The sequence below is a fragment of the Dipodomys merriami genome, unplaced genomic scaffold, assembly GCF_024711535.1.
Source record: "Dipodomys merriami isolate MVZ:Mamm:240054 unplaced genomic scaffold, mDipMer1.0.p SCAF_1, whole genome shotgun sequence".
In the NCBI taxonomy this organism is placed as follows: Eukaryota; Metazoa; Chordata; class Mammalia; order Rodentia; family Heteromyidae; genus Dipodomys; species Dipodomys merriami.
Window position 1 is genome coordinate 80,226,191 of NW_027202270.1, and position 26,270 is coordinate 80,252,460.

A 26,270-nucleotide genomic window follows, 5' to 3' on the forward strand; every position below is an offset into this window, starting at 1 on the left:
AAAATTGACAGTCCTTTAGCAAATCTTAGAAAAAGAAGAGGACACACCCAAATAAACAAACTCAGATATGAGAATGGAAACATCACCACAGAAACAACGAAGATTCAGAACGTAATAAGGGAATACTTCTCAAACATTTACGCTATTATGAGAATATGAAAGAGATGGATGAATTTCTAGCAAATATTGACATGCAAAAACGAAATCAAGTTGAGTTAAAACATCTTAACAGGGCCATATAAAGCATGAAAATAGAAACAGAGCCCTCCCACCCAAGAAAAGCCCAGGACTGGATGGATTTACAGCTGAATTCAACAAGGCCTTCAAATCAGAACTCACACCAATACTCCTCCAACTCTTCAATGAAATTGAAAGTGAAAGTTTACTACCAAACTCTTTCAGTGAAGCCATTGTAACCTTCATCTCCAAACCAGACAGGGACTCATCAAAGAAAGAGAATCATAGACCTATTTCTTTGATGAAAATCGATGCAAAACTTCTCAAGAAAATTTTGGTCAGTTGACTTTAACAACTAATAAAAGAAATCATACACCATGATCAAAATGCATCATTTCAGGTATGCAAAGCTGGTTCAATATATGCAAATCAATTACTATAATTCGTTTCATCAACAAGAACAAGGATAAGAACCACATGATTATCTCAATTGATGCAGGAAAAGCATTTGACAAGATCCAACACTCTTTTATTCAATCTTGTATTAGACTGCCTAGGAACAGCAATAGAACAAGATACAAACATAAAGAGTATCCAAATAGGGAAAGAAGAAATAAAACTCTCCCTCTTTACAGATGACATGATCTTGTATTTAAAGCACCCCATGAATTCCATTTCCAAGTTATTTGAGCTGATTTGAAACTTTACCAAAGTATCAGGGTATAATATTAACCCTCAAATATCAATAGCTTTTCTCTATGCTGATAATGAGAAGAGTGTGGCTGAAATCAGGAAAGCAATTTTTTTTGTAATAGCCCCACAAAAATGAAATACCTAAGAGTTAACTAAAGAAGTGAGGGACCTCTATGATGAAAACTTCAAAAACCTGAAAAAGGAAATTAAAGCAGAACTAAGGAAGTGGAAAAACATCCCATGCTCCTGAATTGGGAGGATTAACATCGTGAAAATGGCAGTACTTCCCAAGGCTATCTACAAATTAGATGACATACCTATCAATATCCAAACCTCATTCTTCTACAAAATAGAAGAAACAATCCAAAAATTCATATGGAACAATAAAAGACCCTGAATAGCAAAACAATCCTTAACAGAAAGAACAGGGCTGGAGGAATATCAATACCAAATTTCAAACTCTACTACAAAGCCATAGTAATTAAATCAGCTTGGTACTGGTACAAGATCAGACCTGAAGATCAATGGAACAGAACTGAAGACCGAGAAATGAACCCACAGATCTATAGAAACCTAGTCTTTGATAAGGGAGCCTAAAAAAAGTAGAATGGAAGAAAGACAGCCTCTTCAGCAAATGTTGCTGACAAAATTGGCTAAACACCTGTAGAAAACTAAAGCTAGATCCTTATATATCACCCTGCAACAGAATCAACTCCAAATGGATCAAAGACCTCAAAGTCAAAGCAGACACCCTGAAAACATTACAGGAAGGAATAAGAGAAACTGTAGGGCTCCTTTGCACAGGATGAAATTTTCTTAATAAAGACTCAGAGACACAACAGATCAAAGAAGGGTTGGGCAAATGGGATTGCATGAAACTGCAGCATTTCTACATGGCAAGGAACATAGCTAGCTAGATCAATAGAAAGCCTACGGATTGGGAGAAGATCTTCACTAGCCATGCAATGGACAAGGGTCTCATATCTAAAATATACTTAGAACTCAAAAAATTAAATCCCCCAACAACAAATTCTCAAAGAAACAACTGCCCAATAAATAAGTAGGCTAAAGACTTACAGACAAACTTCTCTGAAGAGGAAATAAGACACATAAAGAAATGCTCAACCTCTCTAGCCATAAAAGAAATGCAAATCGAAACAACATTGAGATTCCACCTCACCCCAGTTAGAATAGGTATAATCAAGAAATGTAATAACAACAGATGCTGGAGGGGATGTGGCCAGAAGGGAACCCTACTGCACTGTTGGTGGGAGTGTAAACTTGTTCAAACACTTTGGAAAGCAGTATGGAGGTTCCCCAAAAGATTTCCCCTATGACCCAGCAATCCCTCCTTTGGGCATTTATCAAAAATATCACAAACAAGGCACAAAAATATCACATACTAAAGCTACCAGAACAACTATGTTTATCACAGCATTGTTCACTATAGCTAAGATATGGAACCAACTCAGATGCTTCTTAGCAGATGAATGAATCAAGAAAATGTGGTTTATATATACAATGAAATCTATGCCTCCATCAGCAAAAATGACACCACCCCATTTGTTAAGAAATGGAAAGACTTGGAAAAAGTCATTTTAAGTGAAGTAAGCCAGGCCCAAAGAAGCTTAGGTCCCATGGTTTCCCTTATTTGCAATAGCTAGTATATGTCTGAGACAAGCAGAAAAGATCAAAAGCCATGAACATATGACCATATAAGATGATGCTAAGCAAAATGAACTCCAAAATAGGGACACAAGATGTTTTATCTTCTTCCTGATGTTTTAAATGTACTTATAATGTACTATGTGATTTCTTTTATTTCTTTTGTATGTTCTTCCCCCATGGTGTAATTCCTGCTTTCACTGTTTTTGATATCAGTGCCCTGCATCTTGTATATATATTTTTCTAATTTGGGGAGGGGAAGGGAAATAACAAAAAGCTGAAATAAGGATACAGGTTAATTCATTGTAACAATGAGATGTACAAGATACTATGTTGAAACGAACTTTAAAACTTTGGGGGTAGGAGGGAGGAGTCAGGGAGGTTGGGAGGGAAGTGATGGTAGGGGAAAACAGAAGAGGGGGTAACAATGCTCAATAGGAAATGTACTCATTACCTTACTCATGTAACTGTAACCCCTCTGTACGGTATCTTTACAATAAAAATATACATTAAAAACATTTTGTTTCTGTCAGTAGTTGGGCTTGAACTCTGGGCCTGGACGCTGTCCCTCAGCTCTTCAGCTCAAGGCTAGTGCTCTACCACTTGAGCTACAGTGCCACTTCCGGTTTTCTGGTGGTTTATTGGAGATAAGAATCTCATGGACTTTCCCGCCTGGGCTGGCTTTGAACTGAGATCCTCAGATCTCTGCCTCCTGAGTAGCTAGGATTACAGGCGTAAACCACCAGAGCCTGGCTTAATACATTTTTATAATCTTTAAGTAGTTGTACAAAGGGGTTTCCAATCCAATCTGCTAATTTTAAAGTACAATGTATCATGCATGATCAATATCACCCTTCTTATCTTTCTCTCCCATCTCTTCCAATCACACACATCCACTGCAGCCACCCAGTTTCATTTTTCACATATGTATATTGAATATTAGGAATTCCTCTTTCTCCACTTATCTCTCTCCCTTTGACTCTCTCCTTATGAGACAATATGCTTCATTTTCTTGATATTCATTTTGCTAAACTATGTTAGGTGTTCAAAGAAGTTATACCATTGGACACCTCCCCTGAAAATACATTTTATTCAATTTGTATATATATGCAAGATTTGAATTCTTGAGGTGGAAGTGCAATGTCAATGGACTCAACCTAAAAGTCTGTGGCTTGTGTGCGCGCACACACCACACACACACACACACACACACACACACACACACACACACACACACACACACACACACACCACAAATCACCAAAGGATAAAATCTGGTCTGCAATAAGTCTTCTCATCAGTTTACAGGCTTTTCCCAGAACAATCTGTGTATTTGTAAAACCACTCTTCTATAGCCTGAATCAATAAGCTAGATTTTTTAAAAAATAGGATTTAGCTCAGTACCCTCGGTTTTAAAATTTTTCATCTTTGTAGTGAAGGATTCAAAGAACACCAGCTTGGAAATTTGTCTTTGAGGATTTTATTCTTAATAGAAAACAACTGTCTGAAAGATTGTTTTTTTTTTCCACCTCCACATAACCTGGTTTCTCAGACAATCTCTAGAGTTTTATTTCTTTTTGATTTTCCTTTCCACTTTCTATCTTATCTCTCTGGATAATCAAATACCAGTAAAATGTAAAAGCCTCCTCCTTTGAAGTCCCAGCCATTTGGAACATGACAGCCTTCTTATCTTTACTCCCAGAGCTGCTTCCTTCTCACAGGCCAAAGCTCAATTGAAATGTATCTTTTTTATTCTCCTCTATTATGACCCAACAGGGAAGTTACATTTTATAATATTTGGGGCTGTGCTGTTATTGTATGTATTTCACTTGAACTTGCAAATTTTGCTTGAAGGCATTAATAACTCAACTGATAAGAATTTTGCATCAGTCCTTCCATCAGATACATTTACCCAGCTAGTGGTAAGTACAAAGCTGGAAGCTAAATCACAAACAAAGATTTAGAAGGTAGGGCATCTGGGAAAGACTTGTATTTGAGAACAGGTAGAGGAGACTGATGGCTACTTCTTTTCTGGAGACCCTGAACTTTAACTTTGCTGTAGCAGCTTCATGCAGTGCCATGTTTGCTGATGGTGAACTTCCTTCTGTACTGGCAATTTTGGATTATCTTTGAATGCATATGTAGTAGCAGTAACTGTCCCTGAATGATCGATGGGGATCCAAACATCCATCCAAGCTTTACTTCTGCTTGGTTCTGAGCTAGCTAACATTCATTGTTTAGACTCCTGCTAAACTCCAAGGCAATACAATGCTTACCAGCGATTACACTGGTGGCTTTGACCCAGAAAGAGGTGCCAGAGATTTCCAGGGTTGTTTTAGGTACAATTATTCCATCACATCCATCTTTACTGTCTTCCCCAATTCAGGTGAATGAGGTCAAGCTTGGCACATGTTTTCCTTGGAGAAATCAAGTTTTACCGGTCACATGGCTATGGCATGAATTGTTTTGTAGTCCAGGGCCCCAAAGGAATGGGATGCTTTTCTTCAGAAGGATGGCAGAAGGAAAGATAGCTGGAGCTGTGCTACTTACTATGGCAGATTCTTGAGGCCATTTGGTTTCTGAGCCTTTTTCTGATCCAAGAGTGGGTAGGCCTCTGGAGAAGAGACAGTACTGCAGTAATAGTGCCACCTCATCCTCTAAGCCTTACTTATATCTGTACTTTAAAGACTGTGCATGTTAAGCTTCTGACCACTTATTTGTCTGTACTCACATATATACATCTTCTCAGTTACTACAGATCCACTGTTCTTGGTGCTTTCCTCATTTATTTGAGGTTGCTTCTTACATTGTGGTCCATGTGTGTGCCTTTAGTACTGGGGTTTAAATGGCCTAATTTTGTAGGTAGCTTGAGAAATAATGATGAGCTGTGAGCTAGAGAGAGATGTGGTAAATGGATATTTCTACTAAAAACTAAATAGGGTCACCTCAATTCAACAGAACCAAGATATCTTTACTGCAGCAGGAATAAAGTGAAGACATGAAGACTAAACTACTCAAGTGCCCTTATGCTTAAAGGAAACATTTGTCTTTTGTGTCCAGCACAGCCTGAGTTCATTCTATGAACATTTGCTCTCCTGTCATTAGTTCCTCAATATTTTTCTCATGTTTATTCTTTTTATCATTATATCTGCTCACAAAAGGAGTGTGATAGTTGTTTTTGTCCATTTATTCCAGGGATGCTTATATTTTAATGGTGTGAGACCTCTACACCATAGGATTGAAATTCAGAAAATGAATCTAAAGAGTTGGCTAGAGAAGCCTAGGACTTAGAAGTCATTAGACAGTTTTGGTTTTTCTAAAAGTTTGGGTATCTATTGGTCTTGCACAAATGGCTTGGAATCTCACTGGACAGAACCCTTTTGCTTCAGCTTTCACTGACCTCAAAGTAGACATTATAGGGCTTTATGTTAAGTGTTTACCACAAGGCTAAATTCCAAAGTGAACGCTGAGTCCTGAAGTAGATTTGTCTGAAAAGGGTGGCCATCAATCCCTTATCCCTTTTATTACCAAACCTGGGATTTGTATGGAAGCCTGGAGAGATCCCTAGCATTGCCACCTGATGTAGGTGTTTGAACTTAACTTGACTTATGGAAATCTATCCACACTGGCTCAGGGGGCTGGGGGAAGAAAAAAGTGGCTGTCGCTGGCTTATTCTCAGGTTCTCTGAGGCTAGGGACATTAAGACTGAACAATGAAAGCAGAAAAGTGTGGGAGGAAAAAACATCAATTTGATGCCTCATAAGTTCTCTATCCAGTGGGCCCACCAGTCATAAAAGCTCCTCTCCTTCTTCCCTTGTGAGAGGCCTGCAGTGGAGCCTGTTTATTCCATATGTTTACTCTGTGTTACAGACTCTAGGAGATGAATTCGTTCTTGTCATTAACCACCTCTTCATCTTACTTGGTGCTTCCAAGTATTCCTTCATGAATGAAGACTGCAATTCCTCACACACTCCAGCTCCAGCACCAGTTCCCAATTCCCCAATCTTCACAGGACATGGATCACCACTTAGTCAAATGAAATGTCAGAATAGAGGCAGAAGGCAGAGCAAGGCATTGCTACATAAATTTATTGTGCCATATTCTCTACATGTAAGTTCCTCTGTGTGGATAATTTGGTCATCTGCTTAGCCTCTCAATAGACTCCAAGTGTTTGAACAATTTCATTTTAGGCTTGGATGTTCACTGGTTAGTGGGAAAATTCAATTCCTTGAAACTGTAGGATTCAAGGCTGATTGTTCCTGAGGCCAGCAGGTGAAAGTTTATAATTTCAGGGAGGATCCTAGTCTTTCTTTTGAAAGGTTCCTCTGATTAGGTTAAGCACACCTAGAATAAATTCCCTTTTGATGAACTCAAAGCCTGGAAGATTCTTTCTGTCATAAAATGTAACAATCACAGACTGATACTCCCACTATGAACAGGTCTTGCTCACAATGCAGAGATTTCAGAAGTCAGGGAATGATGTAGTCTTGTGGTCCAACCTATTTAAAAGAGCATGCACCTGGGAATCAGATGGTGCTGGGGACAACTCCTGCTCTTGGCCTTTCTTATCCATCAATTCATATTGGCACATGTACTTCATCTGTCCAAGAGGTATAATAACTCCTATAGTGCAGGCTGATAGTACAGGTTTGAGTCAATGCATATCTCCTTCTAACATTGTGCTAGCTATAGGGTGAGTCTTCCATAGGAAGTTATTTTGGAATAAGAGGGAGAGGCAGTGATTTTAGGCAAGGAAACTGGTTCCTGTTGCCACAGCAATACTATATATTATGGCATTAATTATTATGCAAAAATTAGTAAAAATCTTTTCCCCTTTCCGTCCTCCCTCCCTCCATCCTTCCCTTCCCTCTCTCATCCCTCCATCCTTCTCTCCCTTCTTGTTTTCTTCTTTCTTGTTTTTTTCTTTCCCTCCTTCCTTCTCTCCTCTCCCTCCATACACACCTCTTCCTTCCTTATTTATCTATCTATTGTGTTATCAGAGATTGAACACCAGGGCCTCACAGGTGCTACACAAATGCTCTATCACTTGAGCAATGCCCCAGCCTTTTATTTGTATTTATTTTTGTATTTTGTTTTTTAAATACATTTTTATTGTAAAACTACTGTACAAAGGGGGTAGAGTTACACGAGCAAAGTCATGAGTACATTTCCTATCAAGCATTGTTACCTCCGCCTTTGTTTTTCCCCTAACATCCCTTCCCTCCCACATCCACAACTACACTCCCCACTTTCCCCCCTGCCCTCCTCCCCCCACCTAAATTGTAAAGTTCGTTTTTCAACATTGTGTCTTGTACATGTCATTGTTACAATGGGTCAACCTGTTTCCCTATTTAAGCATTTTGGTTTTTCTCCCTTCCCCTCCCTGAATTAGAGAAGTATATATACATGATGCAGGGCACCGACACCAAATATAGTAAAAACAGTGGTTATTCCATGGGAGGGGAACATACAAAGCAACAACAAAAACACATGGTACATTATAAATATGTTAGAAACAATAGCAAGAAAGATAAAAAGGTATTTGTGTCCCTATCTTGGGGTTCATTTCGCTTAACATCATCTTATATGGTCATATGTACCTAGCTTTTTACCTTTTCTGCTGCTTGTCTCAGACATATATTAGTTATTGCAAATAAGGGAAACCATAGGACCTTTGTTTCTTTGGGCCTGGCTTACTTCCCTTAATATAATTTTTTCCAAGACTTTCCATTTCCTAACAAATGGGGAGATGTCATTCTTTCTGATGGAAGTATAGAATTCCATTTTGTGTGTGTGTGTGTGTGTGTGTGTGTGTGTGTGTGTGCATGCACGTGTGTATTCTGGATCCATTCATCTACTGAGGGGCATCTGGGTTGGTTCCATATCTTAGCTATGGTAAATAATGCTGCAATAAACATAGATGCGCTGGTAGCTTGTATGGTCTTGTTTGTGATCATTTGAGTAAATGCCCCAAAGTGCGATTGCTGAGTCATAGCGGAGCTCTATGTAGAGTCTTTTGAGGAACCTCCATACTACTTTCCAAAGTTGTTGAACAAGTTTACTTTCGCACCAGCAATGCAGTAGGGTTCCCTTCTATCCACATCCCCTCCAGCATCTGTTGTTATTAGAGTTCTTGATGATAGCCATTCTAACTGGGATGAGGTGGAATCTCAATGTTGTTTTGAGTTACATTTCTTTTATGGATAGATAGGTTGAGAATTTCTTCATATATCTATTGGCCATTCTTCTTTCCTCTTCAGAGAAGTTTCTCTTTAAGTCTTTAGCTCACTTGTTTATTGGGCAGTTAGTTGTTTCTTGGCAGTTAGTTGTTTCTTTGAGGATTTGTTGTTGGGGGATTTAATTTTTGAGTTTTAAGTATATTTTAGATATGAGACCCTTATCCATTGTATGGCTAGTGAAGATCTCCCAATCTGTGGGCTTTCTATTGATTTTGCTAGCTATGTCCTTTGCCATGCAGAAGCTCTGCAGCTTCATGCAATCCCATTTGTCCAACCTTTCTTTGAATTGTTGTGTTTCTGGATCTCTCTTGAGAAAATTTCAGCCTGTGCCAAGGAGACCTAGGGTTTTTCCTATTCCTTCCTGTAATGTTTTCAGGGTGTCTGCCTTGACTTTGAGGTCTCTGATCCATTTGGAGTTGATTCTGGTGCAGGGTGATATATAAGGATCTAACTTTAGTTTTCAACAGTTATTTAACCAATTTTTGCCAGCACCATTTACCGTAACCCTCATCCCCAAATCACAGGGATTCATCAAAGAAAGAGAATTATAGATCCATTTCTTTGATGAACATTGATGCAAAACTTACCAACAAAATTTAGGCCAATTGACTTCAAGAATTCATCCAAAAAATCATACACTATGATCAAACAGGATTCTTCTCAGGAATGCAAAACTACTTCAATATACACAAATTAATTACTATAATTCATCACATCAACAAGAACAAGGATAAGAACCACATGGTTACCTCAATAGATGCAGAAAAAGCATTTGACAAGATCCAACACCCCTTTATGATGAAGGTTCTGGAAAAATTAGGAATCAATGGACCATTCCTCAATCTAATAAAGGCTGTATATGACAAACCTACAGCCAGCATTATACTTATTGTCGAAAAACTAAAGCCATTTCCTCTAAACTCAAATGAGACAAGGATGTCTGCTCTCTCCACTTCTCTTCAATTTAGTGTTAGAATGCCTAGCTACAGTAATAAGACAAGACACAAACATAAACGGGATCCAAATAGGGAAAGAAGAAGTAAAACTCTCCCTCTTTGGAGATGGCCTGATAATGTATTTAAAGAATCCCATGGACTCCACTCCCAAATTACTCGAGCTGATTGGAAACTTTGGCAAAGTAGCAGGATAAAAAATTAACCCTCAAAGGAAAAAAAATCGTTTAAATAGGGATACAGGTGGACCCATTGCAACAATGAGATGTACAAGTCATTATGTTGAAAACGAACTTTACAACTTTGGTGGGGGGGGCAGGGAGGATTGGGGGGACGGAGGGAGGATGGGAAGGGATGGGAAGGGGAAACAAAGGAGGAGGCTACATGCTTGATAAGAAATGTACTCATTAGTTCCGGGAAGATGGCGGAGGAGAAGCTGGAATCTGAACAAGCTCTCGCATAGAAAGTAGTTTTAGAATTCCAGTGAACAGTCCTAAGCCAGAGAATCACACCAAGTGTGCCATCACAGGACAGAGAGTTAGACAAGAGAGGGGAAGCCAAGGAAACGCATCAGCTGCCGCTCCGGCGGCGGGGTCGCGGCGGCGACCACTGCCGCGGAGTCATACCTGAGACACAGAGAGTCGGGGATGAAGGAGCCAGACGCAGCGGATGAGCGGATTCTACTCAACAACAACAAGAACCGACAAGGAGCGAACATCTTCATCCTGCTGTTTGCAGACCAGAGACGACCCAGGATCCAAGACTCGGCGTGAGTACAAGCCCGACATCCTCACTCCTCAGGGAGCAGAGGAGGGAAGGCCACCCCTCCCCCCCCCAGCACCGGTGATCTCCATCTTGGATACCGACAAAGCTCGGAGGAGCTGCTAGCTCCAGCTCAGGCCTTGGAATAAAATGAGTCATTTAGCAGGTCACAAGAACTTAACGGCGAAGTGACCTGCCAGACTCAGCTCCATCCAGGGAAAAGTCACCCAGCTCAGGCGCCAGCCATTGGAGTGCCTTGCCTCACTGGGTAACCAGAGCCAGAGGCTGCCCCTCCCTCTAGCAGCCACCACAATCAATTGAAAAACAGAAACCCTGAGAATGGCTCCAGGCTGGGCGCTGTGAGCTTTATCACAAAATAGCCCCAGGGAAAAGCTACTGTTTGTTGAAAGGCCTCAACTCTACCCAGAACCTAGCCTCATCACCACATCCCCCTCTTTTGTGACTCTCAAAGCAGACCACCCTCCCAGAAAACTAACCTGGGAGGGGGATCTCAAAATCTTGGGTAAAGCAGAGCATTTTTCTGCCTCTTCCAACCAACCGACTTAAGAAACCAATCAAGCCACAGGACCTCAAGCTGACCAGAGACTCCAACAAGAGACTGGTTGCAGACAAAAGGGAGATACAGGATTCTTCCCACTCCTCCCCCCTCCAAAAAAAAAAATCAAAAGACTTTTTTTTCTTTTATTTTCTTATTTTTTTCTTCTTCTTCTTCTTTTCTTTTTTTGCTTGTTTTTTGTTTTTTGTTACCTTATATATATATATATATATATATATATATATATATATATATATATATATATAAATTTTTTTTCCCTTCTAAAACTTTTATTAATCTTTAATTTTTGCCTCTTCTGAAAAAATAATTGTTTTCCAGTAACTTTTTTTTTCTCATCTTATAATTTTTATTTTAGGAATACGTGAATGAGAGTTTTCCTTTCTTTTCTTGTCTTCTTTCTCTTTTTCTTTCTTTCTTAATTATCTTTTTGTTTTTTATCTAGCTCTACTGAACTTCTGATCTTTTCTTCTCCCTTTCCCATCCTTAAAGATTTTCACATCTCCTCTATGTCCCTCCCCTTCTCTGAACATATTCACATTCCTCTCTAAATAGACGGTCTTTTAACCTCTATAATAACATTAATTTTTACGTTTCTATTCTTTTTCTGGTCTCTCTTTATTCCCCTTTCCGTCTCTTCTTTTTCTTTCTCTCTCTACTTGCATCCTACCCAACCCATTTCCTGCACTGTGATTAGGACATAGTTAACTCTCCCTGTGCCTCCCCACACCAATCTATTCCTATTTTTTACCCACATCTCTCCCTAATCCTAATAATTTCTGGTTTTCCAAATTCTTTTCTGCGGTTCGAAGTCCTTTAACATATAGTCGTTTGATGTTGAATAGATGTATCTGTTGAACTAGATTGTATCTGTAGACTATTGACTGTACAAATGCAAACTTTGGTTGATGGTTGCCTTAAGATAGTGTTCTAGCACAAAACTGGTGCAATCTTTATCTCAAATGGGCCGAGTAAGCCGGAAAAACACAAGAAAAATGGCAAATTCGGGTATCTCAATTCCCAACCTTGATAATCAGGGATTAGAACAGATAAAGAATAATCCAGAGGAGAGTTCCCAAATAGCTCTACAAACACTAATAGCAAACATGATAAATGAGAAGTTTGACAATGTACAAAGGACTCTGTATGAGCGTGATAGGGAGAGAGAGGAGGCATCCCAGAAGTTTATACAGGAATATCATAAGCGTGAGGAAGCTTCTCAAAAACTGATACAGGATTTGCGTGAACAACTTGAGAATACTCAAAGAGAAAGGGAGGAATGGTGTGAGCAGGCAGAGAACACTCAAAGAGAACTGCAGGAATCCCACAGAAGGGAGGAAACTAATCAAAGAGTAATTCACGAATTAAGAGACCAGGTAGAAAATACACAAAGATCACTAAAGGCATTCATGGAATCCATTAACAAAGAGCTGAAGGAAGTCAGGGAGACCACAAAGGGAATGTTGAATGGAACCCAACAGAAGGAATGGGAGTCCAAAGAAACCATAACCAATCAACTAAGTGATTTGAGAACAAACACTGAACACCAAATTAAGGAAGTAAAGAAATTCATACAAGACCTAAAACAGAGCTTCAACAAAGAACTTGAAGCCATCAAAGCTGACCAATTAGAAGGAAAAGAGATTAAAAACAAAGTAGAGAGTCTTGACAGCAGGTTAGACCATGCAGAAGATCGAATCTCAGGGATTGAAGACAGCCTAGATATTATAGAGAAAGAACATACAACCATCCAAGACAAGTCCAAGAAATATGATAGGTCTATCCAACACCTGGAAGACACCATCAGAAGGCCCAATCTAAGGATAATGGGTGTAGAGGAGCACCTAGAAACAGAAGTTAATGGTCTAGGAAATTTGTTTAACAGGATCTTAGCAGAGAACTTCCCAAACATACAAAAAGATAGGCCTATTCAGATACAAGAAGCTTTTAGAACCCCAAATAGACCAGACCAGAATAGGACATCCCACTGTCACATTATAATCCACACAGGATCAACTCAGACCAAGGAAAAGATCCTTAAAGCTGTCAAGGAGAAAAGGTTAATCACCTATAAAGGGAAACCAATTAGAATCATCTCAGATTTCTCAGCAGAGACAATCAAAGCAAGAAGAGCCTGGAATGACGTATGCCATGCCCTAAAAACAAACAAGTATCAACCAAGAATACTGTACCCAGCTAAACTCTCCTTCATAACTGAAGGCCAAATAAAAACCTTCCATAGCAAAGAAAAATTGAAACAATACATCTCCACCAAACCAGCCCTACAAAAAATTCTTAAAGATTTCCTACACATAGAAAACCAACAAGAACGCAACAAAGGCCAAGAAACTGCACCCAAACTGAGAATCCAAGAACCTTAGGAAGAACCCAGCTTTCACAGCCCCCAAGAAGGTGGATAACATGGCAGGAACTCCCAAATACCTCTCAGTCCTATCTCTTAACGTTAACGGACTGAACTCTCCAATTAAGCGACATAGACAGTCTAATTGGATTAAAAAACAAGACCCTTCTATCTGCTGCCTGCAGGAGTCACATCTTGCCCGTAAAAACAAACATATTTTCAAGGTTAAAGGCTGGAACAAAATCTACCAAGCAAATGGCCCTCATAAACAGGCGGGAGTTGCAATCCTAATATCAGATAAAATAGACTTCAAATTAAAATTCGTGAGAAGAGATAAAGAAGGTCGCTACATACTAATTAAAGGATCTCTCCTTCAGGAGGATATTACAATTCTAAATATCTATTCGCCAAACAATGGAGCACCCAAATTTATCAAAGAAACACTACTTTCCCTCAAATCCCAGATAGATCCAAAGACATTAATTGTTGGGGATTTTAACACACCACTCTCCCCACTAGATAGATCAACTCGGCAAAAACTCAACAGAGAAACCGCAGATCTAAACAGCTGCATAGATCAACTAGACTTAACAGACATTTACCGAACATTTCACCCAGCAGCATCAGAATACACGTTCTTCTCAGCAGCACATGCAACGTTTTCTAAAATAGATCACATTTTAGGCCACAAAGCAAACTTGTCTAAATTCAGAAACATTGAAGTTTTACCTTGCATTCTCTCTGAACACAAGGGAATAAAATTAGAACTCAACACCAAAAGCCACCAAAGAAAGTCCGGTATCACATGGAGGCTGAACAACACACTGCTGAATCATGAGTGGGTCATGGAAGAGATTAGAAAGGAAATTCAAATGTTCATGCTATTCAACAAAAATGAACACACAAATTACCAGCTCCTCTGGGACACAGCAAAGGCAGTACTCAGAGGCAAGTTTATAGCTCTGAGCTCCTACATCAACAAATTGGAGAGATCGGAAACTAGCAATTTAATGACACACCTAAACCTCCTTGAAAAAGAGCAGCAAGATAAACCCCAATCCAGTAGATGGAAAGAAATAATCAAAATTAAATCAGAATTAAATGAATTAGAATCCAAAAAAACTATAGAAAGAATCAACAAAACAAAGAGTTGGTTCTTTGAAAAACTTAACAAAATTGACAGACCCTTAGCAAACCTTATCAGAAAAAGGAGAGAACACACCCAAATTAATAAACTCAGAGATGAGAATGGAAACATCACCACGGAAACAACCAAGATTCAGAACATTATAAGGGAATACTTCTCAAAACTTTATGCTAATAAGTTTGAGAACTTGACAGAAATGGACCTTTTCCTAGCAAATATTGACATGCCAAAACTAAACCAAGATGAGTTAAACCAGCTTAACAGGCCCATATCAAGCATTGAAATAGAAACAGCAATAAGAGACCTCCCAGCTAAGAAAAGTCCAGGACCAGATGGTTTTACAGCGGAATTTTACAAGGCCTTCAAAGCAGAGCTCACACCAATACTCCTCCAACTCTTCAATGAAATTGAAAGAGAAAGCTCACTACCGAACACATTCTATGAAGCCATCATAACCCTCATCCCAAAACCAGGCAGGGACTCATCAAAGAAAGAGAACTATAGACCCATTTCTTTGATGAACATTGATGCAAAACTTCTCAACATAATTTTGGCCAATCGACTTCAACAATTCATCCAAAAAATCATACACCATGATCAAACAGGATTCATTTCAGGGATGCAAAGCTGGTTCAATATACGCAAATCAATTAATATTATTCACCACATCAACAGGAGCAAGAATAAGAACCACATGGTTATCTCAATAGATGCAGAAAAAGCATTTGACAAGATCCAACACCCCTTTATGATGAAGGTTCTGGAAAAATTAGGAATCCATGGAACATTCCTCAATACAATAAAGGCTGTATATGACAAACCTACAGCCAGCATTATACTCAATGGTGAAAAACTAAAGCCATTTCCTCTTAACTCAGGAACAAGACAAGGATGCCCACTCTCTCCACTTCTCTTCAATCTAGTATTAGAATGCCTAGCTACAGCAATAAGACAAGATGCAGACATAAAGGGGATCCAAATAGGGAAAGAAGAAATAAAACTCTCCCTCTTTGCGGATGACATGATCTTGTATTTAAAGAATCCCATAGACTCCACTCCCAAATTACTCAAGCTGATTCAAAACTTTGGCAAAGTAGCAGGTTATAAAATTAACCCCCCAAAATCAATGGCTTTTCTATATGCCAACAATGAGAAAAGTGTGGCTAAAATTAGGAAAGCAACTCCATTTGTAATAGCCCCACAAAAAATAAAATACCTAGGAATTAACTTAACCAAAGAAGTGAAGGACCTCTATGATGAAAACTTTAAAATCTTGAAAAAGGAAATCAACACAGAACTTAAAAAATGGCAAAACCTCCCATGCTCCTGGATTGGCAAGATTAACATCGTGAAAATGGCAATACTTCCCAAGGCTATCTACAAATTCAACGCGATACCTATCAAAATTCCACCCTCATTCTTCAAGGAAATAGAGGAGGCAATCCAAAAATTCATATGGAACAATAAAAGACCCCGAATAGCAAAAACGCTCCTCAACGGAAAGAACACTGCTGGAGGAATATCAATACCAAATTTCAAACTCTACTATAAAGCCATAGTAATCAAAACAGCTTGGTATTGGCATAAGAACAGACCTCAGGAACAATGGAATAGAATTAAAAACCCAGAAATGAACCTACAGACCTATAGCCATCTAATCTTCGATAAGGAAGCTAAAACAATAGAATGGAAGAAAGACAGCCTCTTCAGTAAATGGTGCTGGCAAAATTGGTTAACTACATGTAGAAAACTAAAGCTAGATCCTTATATATCACCCTGCACCAGAATCAACTCCAAATGGATCAAAGACCTTGAACTCAAAGCAGACACTCTGAAAACATTACAGGATGGAATAGGAGAAACCCTAGGTCTCCTTGGCTCAGGTCGAAATTTTCTGAATAGAGACCCGGAAGCACAACAAATCAAAGAAAGGTTGGACAAATGGGATTGCATACGGTTGCAGAGCTTCTGCAGGGCAAATGACATAGCTGGCAAGATCAATAGAAAGCCCACCGATTGGGAGAAGATCTTTACTAGCCATACAACGGACAAGGGTCTCATATCTAAAATATACTTGGAATCAAAAAATTAAACCACCCAACGACAAATCCTCAAAGAAACAACTGCCCAATAAATAAGTGGGCGAAAGACTTAAAGAGAAGCTTCTCTGAAGAAGAAAGAAGGATGGCCAATAGACACATGAAGAAATGTTCAACATCCCTAGCCATAAAAGAAATGCAAATCAAAACAACATTGAGATATCACCTCACTCCAGTTAGAACAGCAAAAATCAAGAACTCTAACAACAACAGATGCTGAAGGGGATGTGGACAGAAAGGAACCTTACTTCATTTTTGGTGGGAATGTAAACTTGTTCAACCATTTTGGAAAGCAGTATGGAGGTTCCTCAAAAGACTTCACATAGAGCTCCCCTATGATCCAGCAATCCCACTTTTGGGCATTTACCCAAATGTTTACAAACAAGACCACACTAAAGCTACCAGCACAACTATGTTTATTGCAGCATTATTTACCATAGCTAAGACATGGAACCAACCCAGATGCCCCTCAGTATATGAATGGATCAAGAAAATGTGGTATATATACACAATGGAATTCTATGCCTCCATCAGAAAGAATGACATTTCCCCATTTGTTAGGAAATGGAAAGGTTTGGAAAAAATTATATTAAGTGAAGTAAGCCAGGCCCAAAGAAGCATAGGTCCCATGGTTTCCCTTATTTGCAATATCTAGTATAGGTATGAGTCAAGCGGAAAAGGTCAGATAATGTGATGTTAGGAAAATGAACCCTTAAATATGTATTTTAATGTTTTCGTTTCTTTCATGCATGTGTTTCTAACGCATTTATAAGATTATTTCTTTGTTGCTTTGTATGTCCCTCCCCCACAGTGTAACCCCCGCTTTCACTATATTTGATGTCAGTATAACATGTGGAGGAGATGGGGACAAACAAGTCGTTTAAGGATTCAGGTGGACCTGTTGCAACAATGAGAAGTACAATATGTCATGTCAAAACCAGCTTTACAATGTCGGTGTGGGGGGGGGAGGGGGGTATAATTGGGTGGGGGGAGGGGGGTAAAATTGGGTGGGGGGAGGGGGGAGGCGGGGAAGGGAAGTGAAGGGTAAACAAAGGAGGAGGCTGCAATGCTTGGTAAGAAATGTATGCATTATCCTGCCCATGTAATTGTAGCCCCTCTGTACAGTATGTTCTCAAATAAAATAAAATACAATTAAAAAAAAGAAAGAAATGTACTCATTATCTTGCCCATGTAATTGTAACCCTTCTATATAGTATTTTCACACATAAAAAATAAATTAAAAAAATCAATGGCTTTTCTGTATGCCAACAATGAGAAGAGTGGGGCTGAAATCAGGAAAGCATCTCCCTTTTAATAACCCCACAAAAAAATAAAATACTTGGAATCAACTTAACTATAGAAGTGAAGGACCTCTATGATGAAAACTTTAAAAACCTGAAAAAGGAAATCAAAACAGAACTTAGGAAGTGGAAAAATCTCCCATGCTCCTGGATTGGAAGTATCAACATTGTGAAAATGGCAATACTTCCCAAGGCTATCTACAAATTCAATATGATATCTATCAAAATATTCCAGCCTCATTCTTCAAGGAAATAGAAGAGACAATCCCAAAATTCATATGGAACAATTAAAGACCCTGAATAGGATCAAAATGATCCTTAATAGAAAGAATAGTGCTAGAGGAATATCAATACCAACTTTCAAACTCTACTACAAAGCCATAGTAATCAAATCAGTTTTGTTCTGACACAAGAACAGACCTGAGGACCAATGGAATAGAATTGAAAACCCAGAAATGAACCCACAGACCTATAGCACCTAATCTTTGATAAGGGAGCTAAAAAATTAGAATGGAAGAAAGACAGCCTCTTCAGTAAATGAGACAGGTTCTTGCTAACTTTTCTCTAAAGGGCCTTGAACTTGGGATCTTCCTACCTTTACCTGCTGAGGACCTAGTGTGAAGCCATCATGCTTAGTTGTTCAGGTGTAGGTTGTGGTATTTGGATTGTTGAGTGACATCTGCAAAAGACGAATAGGGAGATAATTGACTTAATGGGTAGATTTGCATTTATTTTTTATGATTCCAATTATTCTAAACAAAGAAAACTTTTGCCTTGACTATACATCTGATTATGGGGATGGATAACATATAAGTAATTTTTCACATGCTTTTGTAGTATTACTTTCTCTTCTATCTGCAAAGGTAGCATTTACAAATTAAAGAATTAGGGAAATGAATGTAAGGGAGATAAGTACTACTAACATCTGACATGATTCCCTCTAGTTTATAAATATTGCAAAATTCACATAGTATATTATTGGTATCTTTTTAATTTAAAAATTATCTTTAAGTGGTTATACAAAGGAGTTTTAATTCAACACACGAATTTAAGTAGCACAATGAATCTTGATCAATGTTACTCCTTCCATTGTTTCCCCCATGTCTCCCAGACCCCCAAGTCTCCTGGTTATATTACAGCTATTGATCTCTTTCTATAGCTGTAGTTATAGATGCTTAACCTTAGGTTATAGACAGTTTTCTCCTTTTTTGGCAACTTTTAAATTAATAGCCACTATTTTAAATGGCCACACCCTTTAGACAATGCAATTTTGTCTTAATTTGAGTGATTTTTTTATACTAATGATTCTCTTCTTCAACAAGAATATAAATTTGAGAAGGACAAAGGCCAGTTCTCCTTTGCCTCATTGTATCTCCAGCCCCTAACAGCACCTGTCCCTTGGTAGGTAAGCAACAAATGTTTGTAGAAATGCTGAAAGAATTTTTGTGGATGTGCTATAATTTACTTTGCACTCTATTCTTTAAACTTTTTCTCATTATTATAAATGAAGCTGCTGGGAGCATTGTACATAAATCGTTTTCTATGTGCAAATTGGTTCTTCTCTCAATGGTTTGGAGAGCAAATTACATGTTCCAGTTCCCAGAATGGAATGTATAAGTAGTCATGCATGAATTCTCGAAGTACTGAAGCCAAATACTTTGCTGTGCAAGTCACTAAGGCCTTTTTGTATAGGGGTTAAAACTTAAGCAAACATGTACATTTTTGATAGGTATAGTGCAGTCTTATTGTATTTTCTTGCTTTGCTGATTGTAACAGAGGGAATGCTAGTTGTTAATAATTGACTTTGACAGGTAAAGCCTAAAAAACTTAATTCGCAAGGTTATCCTGTTCCACTGACCCGCCCCCCCCAAAAAATGTATAGGTAGTATTTAATTTAGCAAGAGAGATGTTTTATGAGATAGAATTCTATAAATTGGACCTAAAATTTGAATCTCCAGAACCTATGATATGCTGTCAATACTTTCTTAGTCTTGTCAGGCTCTAAGCAGCTGATTTAAATTAGTGAGATTGTTGGAAAGGGCCAGAGTTTTCCTCTAGTTGGTGCTAGAGAAGAAGCGAGACTGTGTAGTCTAAGAGAGATTAGATGCACTGCTGTGAGCCTGAAGACAGAGGGAACAAGTGAGCAGGAATGCAGGCTAGGGACCTGAGAGGGCCCCTGACTGACAGCTGTCCAGGCTGAACTGCAAGGATCTGAATTCTAACAACATGCTGAATGAACCTGATGCATTTATCTCTAGAACTTATAGATGAGGACAGCATGGCCCAACGTTTGATTTAAGCCTGGTAATTCTCTGAGCAAAAGAATCCAGGCATGCTCTGCTGATATTTGACCTATAGAACTACTGAGTGATAAATGAGGATTGCTAATAGTGCCTCAGTTTGGGGCAATCTGTTGAATGGCAATAGATAATGAATATAAATATCTATTATTATTATAATCTTTAAGTAGTTGTGCAATGGGGTTTCAGTTACACAGGTCATATTTTTTAGTTCAATGCATCTTGATCCACTCCTTTCATCATTCTTTCTCATCTCTCCCAACCCCACACATCTCCTCATTTTTTCTAGTTCCATTTTCAAATATATACATAAAACATTATGACTGCATTCTCCTACCCTTCATCTCTTTAATTGTCGACTCCCCTTCCATTTGACCTCATCCCACTCTGGCACCTCAAAATCAAGCTTCCTGGTAGGCCTTTTGTTAGGCTGTAAGTTTTTCAAAGAAGTTACACTACTTCCCATTATATATCATATTTTAGTTAGTATGTTTGTGTATGTATGCATATGACCCTGTGTAGGCTTACACACACACACACACACACACACACACACACACACACACACACACACACACACACACACACACACACATATATATATTTATAAATGAGAATCAACTTCCTCAAGCCTATAAGTTAGGGCAGTCCTCAGATACAAGGTCATTCACTCATTATTGAGTTCTTGGTATGACATACCCAGTTTGTGTAAAGCAGGGGTAGTTTTCACTATCTGATCTCATTTCTCATCACAAAAGATGTAAGCGTTGCTTACAGTTAGATCCAATTGTTTGCTTTGCTCCATACTCAGATTCTTGCTGAGCCTTCTTAAAGAACTGACATGTGGATGTAACTCATTATCATAATATTATTAGAATTCCTTTGGAAAATACATCCTCAAAGTATGATTACTCTCTCACCTCTCTATGTAGATTGATACTTAAACCTCAGCTTGGCCCCCTACCTCTCATATATCAGTACACCCCTTCAGGATGACAGGGACAACAGCCAGGAGGAGATAATGATGCTGGCTGAAACAGGTCAGTTAGTGGATGACCCAGAGCTCCACAGAGTGATCCTTACCCAGTAAATATAGCAGTACTCAAAATCCAACTTGCAGTTTCACCAGCTTAGAATGTAGTTTTTGTCTCGGCACCTAGGAATGGACAGGGAATGGACAGAATAATAATAGCCAACCCATGGAAAATGATGGATGAACTACACATGGAAAGATCCATGGGTAAAAGAAACTTAATTAAAAGGGAGAATGCTGAATGTCAAGGATGAAGACAGAATTCAGAAGGCATTACATCATTAAAACAATGCAATAATCTATTAACTAATAATAAAAACAGACACCTGAAAAGAAGGAGGGAAATCTGGACAGCACTCAGACTTCTTTGAAGTGTTACATGCCAGGAGATAATGAAGCAATGATTGCAGTAGTTTGATGGAAAAAAGTTATGACCCCAATTCTATCCTTAGACAAATTGTCATTTATATGAAAGCAACAAAAAGGATACATGAGTCAGGGCTACAGCACTTATGCACATTTTTTAAAAAGCAAAAATACTTTAAGAGGAAAGAAAATAAATGAGCTTGTCAAAGCAAATGAAAAAGATCTGTAAGACAAACACAAAGAGATAGGAAGAAAAGATGAACAAATATCCAAACACAGCTCTATAAATTAGGAAATAGGAAAGAGAAAAATCTGTATTTAATTCTAAATTTATTTTGTGGAAAATTAATAAGATGGATAAAATATTAAGTAATTTAATTAGGCTCAAGATGCATGCAAAATTAACAATGACAAATACTTAACTATTTAGATCAGCTACATAAAAACAAAGTTCCAGGCATATTAATCTTTACAGTTTGATTAGAATATACATACAGAAAACATGTATAGTCTCTCTGTATATATTCACATTATCAAGTGTTACATAATGAGACAGATTATATCAATATATCAATAGGCTTAAATATGAAGCATGTCCAAAGAAAAATATTCAAGAAATATTTTGGTCTGAATGGTTCACAATTGTTTGGTGGTTCTTCAAGTGATATATAAAGGCTACTAATGCCATTTCAACATCATAGACAGAGCATAGGGAAATACCCAGTTGTGATAATTTTATTTATATTTAGATGAATAGGGTGAGCCTAGAAATCACCACTGGAAAATAGTGGCACAAAGTATTTTTAAAAAATGACCACTTTTCCAATTATATAAATAAAAGACCTTAATGATTTAAGCCAAATCTAGTAGGACACTCAATGAATAATGTACCATAACAAAGTAGGATTTATTCTAGGAAATCACGTTTGTCAAGGCATTAGAGAATGTTAATGAAACTCATGATATTAATAGGTTAAAGGGGAAAATATCTTCATAGTTGTCAAGGATGCATTTGCTAACACTTAACATCATGCTAAAAAATCTTCATAATGAATAGTGAGATGCTGCAATGTGGGTTATCAGGGGAGATCTGACGTGTTGTCAGGGAGGAGGGGCAGATGAAGGAGAGTGAAGAATTGAAGATGGGAGAATGCAGCCATAGTATTCTGTGAAATCAGAACCAGATAAATTGAGGGGCCACACAGGGTTGGGAGAGATGGAGGAAGATGACAAAACTGATGACATTAATCAAGGTGCATTGTACTCACAAGCTGACATGTTCAAACTGAAGCGTCTCTGTACACCTATTTGATGATAATAAAAAAGAAATAAAAAACTTTTTGTTCTTAGGAATATCCTCTTCCTTATGAAGGTGTGGAGATTCTATCTGAAGCATCAACCATTTCCTAGTTGATGAAATATACATTAAATTACTGGAGACCATACAAAATACAGCAACTTGGACTATCAGTTTGACTAGTTAGGACAGTTTTGCAAATACTATTTTATGGAAACAGAAATTAAACTAATAATGAATTCTGAAACCTAGAAATTTTGAAGTAATTTTATTATTTAGTTTTATATGTAAAGAGTATACACAAAAATATTCTTTGTGATTTTGCTTTTCAATGGAAAAAAATTAGAAACAGTTACTTGGTTGTAAGCTACTTGGTGGATAAAATATATTATTTTACAACATGTCATGTGATATTTGTGCTCAGTTTAAAACATAATAGAGTGACATAGTCAGTGGTATATGAAGATCATTACAATATATACAGTGAAATAACAAATAAAGTACAATTTCTGATCTTATTCTGGTAAAAATTCTCTATGTAACCTGATATATTAATTGCAAAGATAAAATTGTGAAGATAAACACTAAAGTATTAGTAATGATTCTCCATGGGTTTTAAGAATTCAGGCCATTGATTTTTCATTTTATTATTTAGCCTTTCCAATAATTCTATTGCAAATAACAATTCTTTGTATTTGTGAGGGGGAAAAGTAAGTAAAAATTAAATATCTTGAGGCCCCTTGTGCACACTGAAATTACTTATCAAATCCTATAGTCCAAGACCTCATCTCTCCTGACAAGAGGTTTTTAGGTAGACAGTGAGGGTAGTCAATATTTATCCCTCAGTCATTTTATTTTTAATCTATGGCTTTGGAAAATTAAGCCACACATCAAATGACTGACCAAATTCTTGACAACGCTAGAATCTTTCATCAAGAACTTCTCGGAGTTGGGAGAAATTCTTAGTTGATCTTTGGTATGACTTGTTTATCTCAAATGTCTTTCAATTTCATTCATTGCCATTCATTCATTCATTCCTTGGCATTAGTAACCTTTATATATCACCTGATTAAGCATCCCAGTTTTCAAAGTGAGCTGTTTCTGGGGACTCTGGAAAGATCAAATGAATGACAATACTCTGACCTAACAAGATTCTGCAATAACTAAACAGTAAGAGGAAAGAGAGGGCAGATGAAAAAACAAACTTCTAATGCGTTTACTGACTTGTCCTCCTCAAACAGTTTAGCAGAGGAAAGTTAAAATTTGAGGAGATACAGGGCTTTGCTACAGTTGTTCCTTTTCTGCAGTTTGGTAAGAAGTGAATGGAGAGAACACACATGTCCTGTGTAAGACTGTGGCTACGTCCTCCTTGAGAACCACAGATAAAGGATCTCCATAGGAAATATTTTCTATTTCTCCTAAATGTTTAAATAGGGATATATTAAATAGGTATACAGGTTAACCCATTGTAACAATGAAATGTACAAGACACTATGTTGAAAATGAACTTGGGAGGAAGGAGTATTGTAGTTAGGGAGATGGGAGGGAAGGGATGGTAGGGGAAAAACAAAGGAGGAGGCAACAATGCTCGATAGGAAATGTACTCATTACCTTACTCATGTAACTATAACCCCTCTATATACAGTATTTTCACAATAAAAAAGTAAAAAAAGAAAAATAATCATAGAATTATTAAATTATTCTTAATTTACCTTAAAAAAAGAGTGAGGAACTGGATAACAAAGAGACCAGGGATTTTTCTTCCTTAATTTTTTTTTGGTGAAAATACCATACAGAAGGGTTACAATTACATGAGCAAGGTAATGAGTACATTTCTTATCCCCTTACCATTCTTCCTCCCCATTCCTCCCTCCCTGCCAAAGTTGTAAAGTTCATTTTTCGACATAACACGTTGTACATTTCATTGTTGCAATGGGTCCACCTGTATCCCTATTTGAACAATTTGTTTTTCCCTTCCCCTCCACAAATTACACCAACATCAAATACAGTGAAAGCAGGGGTTATACCATGGGGGAGGGACATACAAAGCAACAAAGAAATCATCATATAAATATTTTAGAAACAATCACAAGGAAGAAAAAACATTTGACTATTTATCTTGGGGTTCATTTCACCTAACATTAACTTACCTGACCTTTTCTGCTTGTCTCAGACATATAATAGTTATTGCAAAGAAGGGAAACCATGGACCTATGTTTCTTCGGGCCTGGCTTACTTCACTTAATATTTTTTCCCAAGTCTTTCCATTTCCTAACAAATGGGTCAGTGTCATTCTTTCTGATAGAAGCATAGAATTCCATTGTGTATATATACCACATTTTCTTGATCCATTCATCTACTGAGGAGCATCTGGGTTGGTTCTTAGCTATGGTAAATAATGCTGCAATAAACATAGTTGTGCTGGTAGCTTTAGTATGGTCTTGTTTGTGATCATTTGGGTAAATGCCCCAAAGTGGGATTGCTGTGTCATAGGGAAGTGCTATGTGGAGTCTTTTGAGGAATCTCCATACTGCTTTCCAAAGTGGTTGAACAAGTTTACACTCCCACCAACAATGCAGTAGGGTTCCCTTCTGTCCACATCTCCTCCAGCATCTGTTATGAAACTTCTCTGAAGAAGAAAGAAGGATGGCCAATAGACAAATGAAGAAATGCTCAACCTCTCTAGCCATAAAAGAAATGCAAATCAAAACAACATTGAGAAAGGACCTCACCCCAGTTAGAATGGCTCTAATCAAGAACTCTAATTCTCTTCCCTTATTGAATGAACATACCAAGCACCAGGACAACCTTCACCTAGGTAATAGGATGTCAAGAAAGTTGCTCCCTAGATTCAAAGGCATTTCCTACAATGTACTATGGGCTATCTGTTGGGCTGCAGTGGGCGGTACAAAATTTAGTCCCTGGGTGGTTCTGTCATGGGGCAGGAAAAGTGTATTAATTAAATTAACTTGAAGGCCACTCTGTGCCCAAGGCTGGGCATTCATTCCCAGTTCTATTTCCCATTCCAAATTATGTCTAGCAGTGTTTTCCAATATAGCCCACCAGAGATACTACAATAAAATTAAATGACAACATTAAGATACTCTCAATAATAAAATGTCACGAACATAGAGATGCCTGAAATTGAATATAAACACCTTCACATTATCAAATTCCTGGGGAGAAATTAGCCCCCAAATTAAATTGCTTTGCAAGTTCAAGTGCAAAAGAATTAAAGTCAGACATCAAATGTATTTGCCCTTGTGAATTGGAATGGAATGGAATCAATGGACTCAATCTCC